Here is a 9,675-nt window from a genome sequence, read left to right on the forward strand (position 1 = left end):
TTTACCAGAAATATCATTCAATGGCTATTATCAATCATATTGCTTTTAACAGGTTAGTGAAAATATAACTGCGATCTATACTTGTAAAATAATGTTTTTTACAATAGCATCAAAAAGCATGAAACTCTTTTGGATTATCTGTCTACAAATATGCAAATCTTGTTCATGAACACTACAAAACCCTGTTCAAAAAAATTAAAGAAAATCTAAATCAATGGAGAGAAAACTATTTTCATAATTCAAAAAACTCTACATTGTTAAGATGTCATTTTCCCTCTAATTGATCTATATAGTCAGTGAAATCCCAATATAATCCCAGGAAATGTTTTTTTTTAAAAGAAATCGACATGCTAACCTGAGCAGGTGGTAGTACAGTGGATACAGCATTGGAGAGGGATGCAAAGGACACAGGTTTGAAACCCCAGGGTTGCCAGCTTGAGCATAGGCTCACAGCTATAGCGTGGTATCATAGACGTGACTCCATGGTCACTGGCTTAAGGCCGAAGGTCGCCTCCTTGATCCTAAAATCGCTGTCTTGAGCAAGGGGTCACTTGCTCTGTTGTAGCCCTCCGGTCAAGGCACATATGAGAAAGCAATCAATGAACAACTAAGGTGCCGTAACAAAAAATTGATGCTTCTCATCTCTCTCCCTTTCTGTCTATCTGTCCTTATCTGTCCTTCCCTCTCTCTGTCACACACAGAAAAGAAAGAAATCAGTAGGCCAATTCTGAAATTAATGGAAAAATGAAAAAAAGAGGTAGAATATAACAAATAACTGAAAAATAAATATAAAGTTGGAAGATAAATAATCCCAGGTTTGATGACTCATTATAAACCTATAGTAACCAAAACAATGTGGTATTATGAATTAAAACTAAATTTTGATACCATTACACCCCAAGATAGAGGGAGGCGGAGGACAATCTGACTTTGGGCGAGGGGTATGCAACATAATTTAATGACAAAATAACCTAGACATGTTTTCTTTGAATATATGTACCCTGATTTATTAATGTCATCCCATTATCATTAATAAAAATTTATTTAAAAAACAAAAAAACAAAAAACAAAACAAAACAAAAAAAAGAATTGCTAAAAGTAAAAAAAACCTGCTGATACCAAGCATTGTCAAGATTGTGAAGGATGGCACTCATGTACACTGCTGGTGGTGATTAAAATGGTAAAACTCCTTTGGCAGCTTCTTAACAAAGTGTCAAAATAGGAATCTATGATTAAATAAATGATAAAAAAACAAACAAATAAATACCTAAGGAGAAAAGAAAGCGCTACATCTGGTCCAATTTCAATCAACAAATCTGGAAAAATTGAGAAAGTTAGAAAAACAGTATATGACAGCAATCATAATAATAGGTGATTCAGCCTAGAATTATAAAATGAGGCTCGATCTGCACCAAATCCCACTGCAGTGAAGAGTCACCATGGTTACCATGTGGGCAAGTGAAGATGGAAAAATACTATAGTTTTTTGGTTTCTATGATGTGCTAGGAAGTGAACAGGACTGGTGTGATCATAATAATTCAACTCAAGTTTCCTCACAATCATGATTCCTGGCAGCTTCAGCAATGCGCACACGTACAAATGTACTTATTCATATACATACTTGCTGTCTCCTTCTGTCTGTGTCACTATCCAAGAACCCAGCAGTGCATTGAGGTGGATTTCTGGGGGACAAAAAGAAAAACCTCACAATAAGATCTGGTTCCATTCTGATCACACATAAAAAGTTGAAAGCTCCCATGAGTATCTTCTTTTAATGATTGATTTTCTCGGAGATGACCAGTAGAATTTTCTCTGTGACATTCTTCTCCTAGTATCAGTACATTGCCATATGCCCAGGTGTTGATAGAGGAACACAATCAAATTTATGTTGTTCATCAAGTAGCTTTTCCATCCTAGGACAGCCTGTTCTTTTGACCAAAAATATAATTCAATGGCTATTATCAGTCATTTGGCCTTTTTTTTTGAACAGGGAGAGAGAGAGAGTCAACGAGAGGGATATATAGGGACAGACAGACAGGAACGGAGAGAGATGCTAAGCATCAATCATCAGTTTTTTGTTGCTGTTGCGACACCTTTGTTGTTCATTGATTGCTTTCTCATATGTACCTTGACCGCAGGCCTTCAACAGACAGAGTAACTCCTTGCTCGAGGCAGCCTCCTTGGGTCCAAGCTGGTGAGCTGTTTGCTCAAGCCAGATGATCCTGCGCTCAAGCTGTCGAACTCGGGGTCTCGAACCTGTGTCCTCCGTGACCCAGTCCAACGCTCTATCCTCTGCGCCACTGCCTTGTCAGGCTCATTTGGCTTTTAACAGTTAAGTGAAAATCTAATAATTGGGAACTTTATTTGAAAAATAATATCTTTAACAATAGCATGAAAAAATATGAAATACTTATGGATAATTTGTATACAGATATGCAAATCTTGTTCAGTGAACACTATAAAACCCTGTTCAGAAAAATTAAAGAAAATCTAAATCAATGGAGAGAAAACTATGTTTGTAATTCGAAATACTAAGTATTGATAAGCTGTCACTTTCCCTCAAATTGCTATGTACAGTCAATGCAACTCCAATACAATTCTAGAAAATATTTTTTAAAGAAATTAACAGGACAATTCTGAAACTCATGTAGAAAGGAAGAAGACATAGAATATGAAAAATGACTTTGTAAAAGAAAAATAATGTTTGAGCATGAATATTCTCAGATTTGAAGACTCATCATAAACCTATAGCAATCAAGACAGTGTGGTATTATAAATTAAAATAAAATTTAATACTACTACACCCCCATGAGAATTGCTAAAAATAAAAAGACTGATGATACCAAGCATTGTCGAAGTTGTGGAAGATGGCCTTCATATACACTGTTGATGGTGGTTTAAAATGGTAAAGCAATTTGGGCAGTTTCTTAACATAGTGTCAGATGTTAACCCTTTGAGCAAAATAGGAATCTATAATATAAATAAATAAATAAATAAGTACCCCAGGAGAAGAGAAAGCTGTACGTCCAGTCAACTTTCAATTAATTAACCAGGAACAAATGAGAAAATTAGAATAACAAAATGCAACAATGATCATAGCAATAGGTGATTCAGTCTAGAATTATAAAATGATGCTCAATATGCACCAAATACCACTGCAGTCAGGGTCACTATGGGTAACCACGTGGGCAAGTGAAGATGGAAAAACACCTCAGTACTTTTTTTGGTTTCTATTATGCACTAGGAAGTGAACAGGACTGATGTGTTCAATAAAGTAATGAGTATGTAATGTGGGAAAGGAGAAATAAAATTTGGTTAGAGATTACTAGGTGCCATGCATTGTAGGTTATTTTCAGACTTTATCTTCAAATCCTCAAATCAATTCTCTCAGGTGGGTGTCCTTAATTCCTTTCTACAGATAGGAGATAGGCTCTGAGATCAAAGTACATACTAAAATCATTCTAGGGAGGTGTCAAATGTACAGAGAAGTCAACTTGAAGAGGCTAACACTGACCTATTGTGATTCAATTTGTGCATCTAAAGATATAATGATAGTAACAGATGGTAGGTAATATTTTGAGCAAAGTAGGAATCTATTAGTGATACTATTTAAATATATACAGTAATAAATACATAAATAAGGAAAGGGAAAAGCTATACCCCACAGACAAATATCAACTAATAAATCTGGAAGGAATGAGGGAATTAGAAAAGCAACACTTGACAACTGCCATGGTAACGATTGATGTAAGAGTCCTGAACGCATGCTCAGTCCATACCAACTCCCACAGCAGGCACCAAATCACCATGGTAACTGTGCTGGCCATGGAAAGCTGGAGACAGCTGGTTCCTAACATGTATAATAAGACCAGCATAATGCACAAAAATTAACCTCAAGTATTTCTTACAATAAATACTCATGCCAGCTTCATCATATACAAATATATACATACATTCCAAACATATATAATGCTTTTACTGTCTCTCTCAGCAATAAAACTCCCAGGAATTCATTGGGGTGTATTTACTGAGGTTTAAAAAAAAACACAAACAAAATAAAAACAACAAAGAAACAAAAAAAGCAAAGAAAGCTCACAATTCAACAGATTTAATTCTAACCACATTTATACAATTGAAAGCTACTAAACTATGTTTTTTAAGTGATAGATTTTTTTCTGGAGATGTCCTAGAATTGTATCTGCACATTTTTCTCCCTAGTTTCAGTATATCACCAATAACGAATAAAAGCTGATCTGAAAATACATGCAAATTCATGTTATGCATCAAATAATTTTCTATCCAAGAGTAGCCTGTGCTTTCAAACAAAATGATTCCTCAACATCTATTGTTATACATTTGGCTGCTAACAGTTCAGTAAAAGCATAAACATTATCAATTGTAATAAAACAATGCCAATTACAGTAGCATCAAAAAGTATAGACTATTTAGAAATAATCTGCCCACAGATGTGCAAGGAGATGCATCAAAGAAGACCTAGTAAGTGGAGTTTTATCACATATTCATGGACCAGAAGACCTAGTATTGCTAAGATGTTAATTCTGCTCAAATTGATCTACAGTTTCAGTGAAATCCTAATAAAAATTCCATAGACATTAGAAAAATAAACTGACAGGATAATTCTAAAATTTATGTTTAAATAAAAATAACCTAGGTGTGAAAACTCCACAAGAACATGTCAGTGCACCGACCTCTTGGCTTCAGAGATGTCCACACCAGTGACATTGCTTCATTGTGCTCAAGGCCACCAAGGCTGCTGGCACCAATAAGCAATTCCAGAAGTTCTGAAACTGGATACCAGCCCACTCACCCAAACAAAACAATTTTCTCTGTCAAGCAAAGTGGAATTTATGTCAGTTTTCAGACTATATATTTCAAAGTATAGAGCCTTCAATCAAGCAAAGCCTGAACACAGGAATCTTTTCAGTAACATGAAGATTTTTTTCAAATGAAAAAACTTAGACACTAATATTTTCAGTGTTATGAATATATAGAAAGGCAACTCAACCATTAGTTGCCAGATTATTTTAAAATACATATGGATGATCATCTACAGATGTGTTCACACCAATTTTTATTTGGAGCAACCTTTCCCCAAACACACTCTTCCTCATAACCCCAAAGCGAAGGTGCTTTGATTGAAGGTGATATGGAGCACACACATTCAGCCCACTCTCCCTCCCATTGAACCTCTGCAGTGTCTTCTGAAGCATTTTCAGGTAATCCTGAAACCTGAGGAAACATTGAAAACCACTTTCCTGGAGTAAGGCATCCCACCGGTATGCCAGAAATGGGTTACAAGTATGCTAGAGATACCATTTCCCTCAGTGTTCAGAGTAGTTGTAGCAAGAACTGGGCAGTTGGAGTCACTGGAACTGATCACTTTAATGGAGAGCAGATGGGTCTGTTTATTCCACTACAAATATAATTTTTTATGTGTGTCATGACATGATAAAAATTGAGAACACTAGAGAACAGAAATTAACCATGGCTATAAAACAATGGTCCTGGCGTAACTCAGAAACTGGTTCTGAAGGCACTTCCAATGTTTTAAGCAATTATGGCATAAGTGTATGGCTTTCCATGGGGACTATTTTAAAGGATAATATTCATATGCACTTACATTTTGATGTGTTTTTAAGGAGTGCAATCTCATATGATATTGTCATCATGCATAAAATCAAGACGGTTCTGAAAAAATAGTGCTTTGTATCCTTAAGCCACAATATACTTGAAAGTTACATAATATAGCATGTGCCTAGTAGAGGGTACTCTCTCCAATGCAATATTCATTTTCTATTTTTATATTAAAATGACATTCCATCATCAAGGAGAGGAAACAGCACTTCATTGATTTAAAGCAAAGCATCTAGAAACACATACTTGCTTTCTGCATCACACTTTTCAAATCTTTACTAACATAATTAAGCATTTTGTCCATTCCTGCCTGACATTTTAAAGCTTTCCTACTGGACTGTGAGGAATAGAGTAGCAAGAATTTCCCCTTCTCACATGGAGGATTAACCACTTCTGAAGCAGAAAAAATCTACCCAAGTTTTTTATACTGTTTTATTTTGGGTACCACAACTAAGCTTAGTTTGCTAAATGAGATGTTCAATGTACACAAAAAAAGACATTTTTCAAGTTTCTGGAATTCTCCTCTGTCAGGGAAAATTTGGAGCAACTATTGAGAAGAACATAGTACCTATAGGAGGTGCAGAGCCAAAGCTTCTTTCAGAAAATTCGCTGACAGGGTACATAACATTCTCCAGAAGAGCATAGGTGTCCAGAGATAGCAAAGAGAGCCCTATGATTTCTGAAAGCAAAATCTGCATGTTGGTTTACTAAAGACTTTGATCAGCTCATGGTTAATTAAGATGCTGTTCTGAAGCTTATTTTATACAATAATAACCAATCTCTAATCTGAAGAACTTAAAAAATACATTTATAAAATCTTTATAAAACTGTAACTGGAAAGCAAGTCTGCTCACTGTAAAGCTTGTGCTTGTCTCATAATAGAAAGAGGCAGAAAGACAGAAGGGAGATGAGAAGCATCAACTTGTACTTGCAGCACCTTAGTTGTTCATTGATTGCTTCTCATATGTGCCTTGACAGGGGGCTCCAGGCTCAAGCCAGGGGCCATGGGATCATGTTGATGATCTCACCGTCAAGCTGGCAACCTTGTGGCTCAAGTTGATGAGCTTGCGCTCAAGGTGGTGCTCAAGCTGGTGACTTTGGGACAACTGAGTTTTGACAAAGATGTAAAGCAATTCAGTGGATAAAGAAGTCTTTTAGGCAAGTGATGCTGAAACAGTTAGTTATTACTTTACCAAAAAAAAAAAAAAAAAAAAAGAACTTCAACCAATAGTTTGTACTATATACAAAAAACTCAAAATGAATCAGACTGACTTGCGAAACCTACAACTAAAACATTCAGAATTTGAGATATAATTTTTGTAACTTGGTTAGGCGATGGTTTTTTATATGTAACACTGAAACACAACATCTAAAAAATTGTTCATCAAAATGAAAAATGTCTGCTCTTCAAGATATATATATATATATTAAATTTTTTATTGATTTTAATTTGTTGTGTTTACATAGTTACAAGTGTATCCCCGAATATATCTCCCTCCCTCCCTCCCTCCCTCCTGTGTTCTCCTTGATACCCCCTATAACCCCTCCCCTACCACCTTCCCCCCTTTCTTCCATGATTTACTATTCTGCCCTCTATCTCTCTGTGTTATGTTTATATACTTTCACTAATGTCTTTCCTTTCTTTGATCCCCTCTTCTCCTTTCCCTCTGGACTCTTTGATCTCTTCTTTGCCTCCCTTCCGTTCCTCAGATCACATTGTTCATTGGATTCCTCATATGAGTGAAGTCATATGATATTTTTCTTTCTCTGCTTGGCTTATTTCGCTTAGCATAATAGACTCCATGTCCATCCACGTTGCCGCAAAGGGTGGAGAAATACAAATTAAAACCACAATGAGATACTACCTCACACCTGTCAGAATGGTGCTCATGAAAAAAACAACACATAACAAGTGCTGGCGAGGGTGCAGAGAAAAGGGAACCCTCATGCAATGAAGGTGGGAATGCAGACTGGTGCAGCCACTGTGGAAAAACAGTATGGAGATTCCTCAAAAAATTAAAAATAGAACTGCCTTTTGACCCAGCTATCCCACTTCTAGGAATATATCCTAAGAATAAAAAATCACCAATTCATTGACTCCAAAGGCAAGAGAAGTGAAGGCAAAAATTAATGAATGGGACTACATCAGACTAAGAAGTTTTTGCTCAGCAAGAGAAACTGATAACAAAATAAACAGACAACCACCTAAATGGGAAATGATATTTTCAAACAACAGCTCAGATAAGGGCCTAATATCCAAAATATACAAAGAACTCATAAAACTCAACAACCAACAAACAAACAATCCAATAAAATAATGGGAAGAGGACATGAACAGACACTTCTCCCAGGAAGAAATACAAATGGCCAACAGATATATGAAAAGATGCTCATCTTCTTTAGTTATTAGAGAAATGCACATCAAAACTGCAATGAGATACCACCTCACACCTGTTAGATTAGCTATTATTAACAAGACAGGTAATAGCAAATGTTGGACAGGCTGTGGAGAAATAAGAACCCTCATACACTGTTCGTGGGAATGTAAAGTAGTACAACCATTATGGAAGAAAGTATGGTGGTTCTTCAAAAAACTGAAAATAGAACTACCTTATGACCCAGCAATCCCTCTACTGGGTATATACCCCCAAAACTCAAAAACATTGATACGTAAAGACACATGCAACCCCATGCTTATTGCAGCATTGTTCACAGTGGCCAGAACATGGAGACAACCAAAAAGCCCGTCAATAGATGACTGGATAAAGAAGATGTGGCACATATACACTATGGAATACTACTCAGCCATAAGAAATGATGACATCGGATCATTTACAGCAAAATGGTGGGATCTTGATAACATGATACGAAGTGAAATAAGTAAATCAGAAAAAACCAGGAACTGCATTATCCCATACGTAGGTGGGACATAAAAGTGAGTCTAAGAGACATTGATAAGAGTGTGGTGGTTACAGGGGAAGGGGGGAGAGGGAGAGAGAAAGGGGGAGGGGTAGGGGCACAAAGAAAACTAGATAGAAGGTGACAGAGGACAACCTGACTTTGGGTGATGGGTATGCAACATAGTTGAACGGCAAGATAACCTGGATATGTTATCTTTGAATATATGTATCCTGATTTATTGATGTCGCCCCATTAAAAAAATAAAATTTTTTTAAAAAATCACCAATTCAAAGAAGAAATGCACCCCCCATGTTTATTGCAGCATTGTTTACAATAGCCAAGATCTGGAAACAGCCCAAGTGTCCAGCAGTAGATGAGTGGATCAAAAAGCTGTGGTACATATACACAATGGAATACTATGTGGCCATGAAAAAGAAGATATATTTTTAAAAGAGTAAAAAGATAATCCACAGGCTGGGAAAAAATATTATTAGTAAGATATATATCTGATAATTGACTTGTATCCAGTATATAAAAAGAATAAACATGAACAATCCAATTAAAAAAGGCAAAAGATTGATGCATACTTCATCCAAGATACATGGATGGCAAATATACATATAAAAAAGATGTCTAATGGCCTGGCCTGTGGTGGTGCAGTGGATAAAGCATCGACCTGGAATGCTGAGGTCGCCATTTTGAAACCCTGGGCTTTCCTGGTCAAGTACATATGGGAGTTGATGCTTCCTGTTTCTCCCCTATTTCTCTCTTTCTAAAATAAATAGTCTTAAAAATATGTCTAACATCATTAGTCATTAGAGATATCCCAATTAGAAAAGATATGGCTAAAATTAAAGAGAATCACACCAAGTATCAGCAAGGTATGTGGAGGAATTAGAACTCTCACACACTGCTGCTAGAATGTAAAATGTTACAATTTAGAAAATGTAAGCTCAACATATAGTTACCTTAAAACCCAGCTATCCCACTCCTAGGTTATTTACCCAAAGGGAAAGCAATGTGCATGTCCACAGGAATAGTTCTACAAGAATGTTGATAGCTTTATTTCTAACATCCCAAATCTGGTAACCCAAATGTCCATCAACAGGTAAATGGAGA

General features: G+C 36.2%; 1 protein-coding gene across 1 annotated transcript in view; it reads right to left on the minus strand.

Annotated features, from left to right (window-relative positions):
* The window catches only part of TCEAL9 (transcription elongation factor A like 9), a 303,391-nt gene that overhangs the window by 278,341 nt on the left and 15,375 nt on the right, over nt 1-9,675 (minus strand). The gene's annotated exons all lie outside the window — the stretch shown is intronic.

Source organism: Saccopteryx leptura, chromosome X (assembly GCF_036850995.1).
Source record: "Saccopteryx leptura isolate mSacLep1 chromosome X, mSacLep1_pri_phased_curated, whole genome shotgun sequence".
Lineage (NCBI taxonomy): Eukaryota > Metazoa > Chordata > Mammalia > Chiroptera > Emballonuridae > Saccopteryx > Saccopteryx leptura.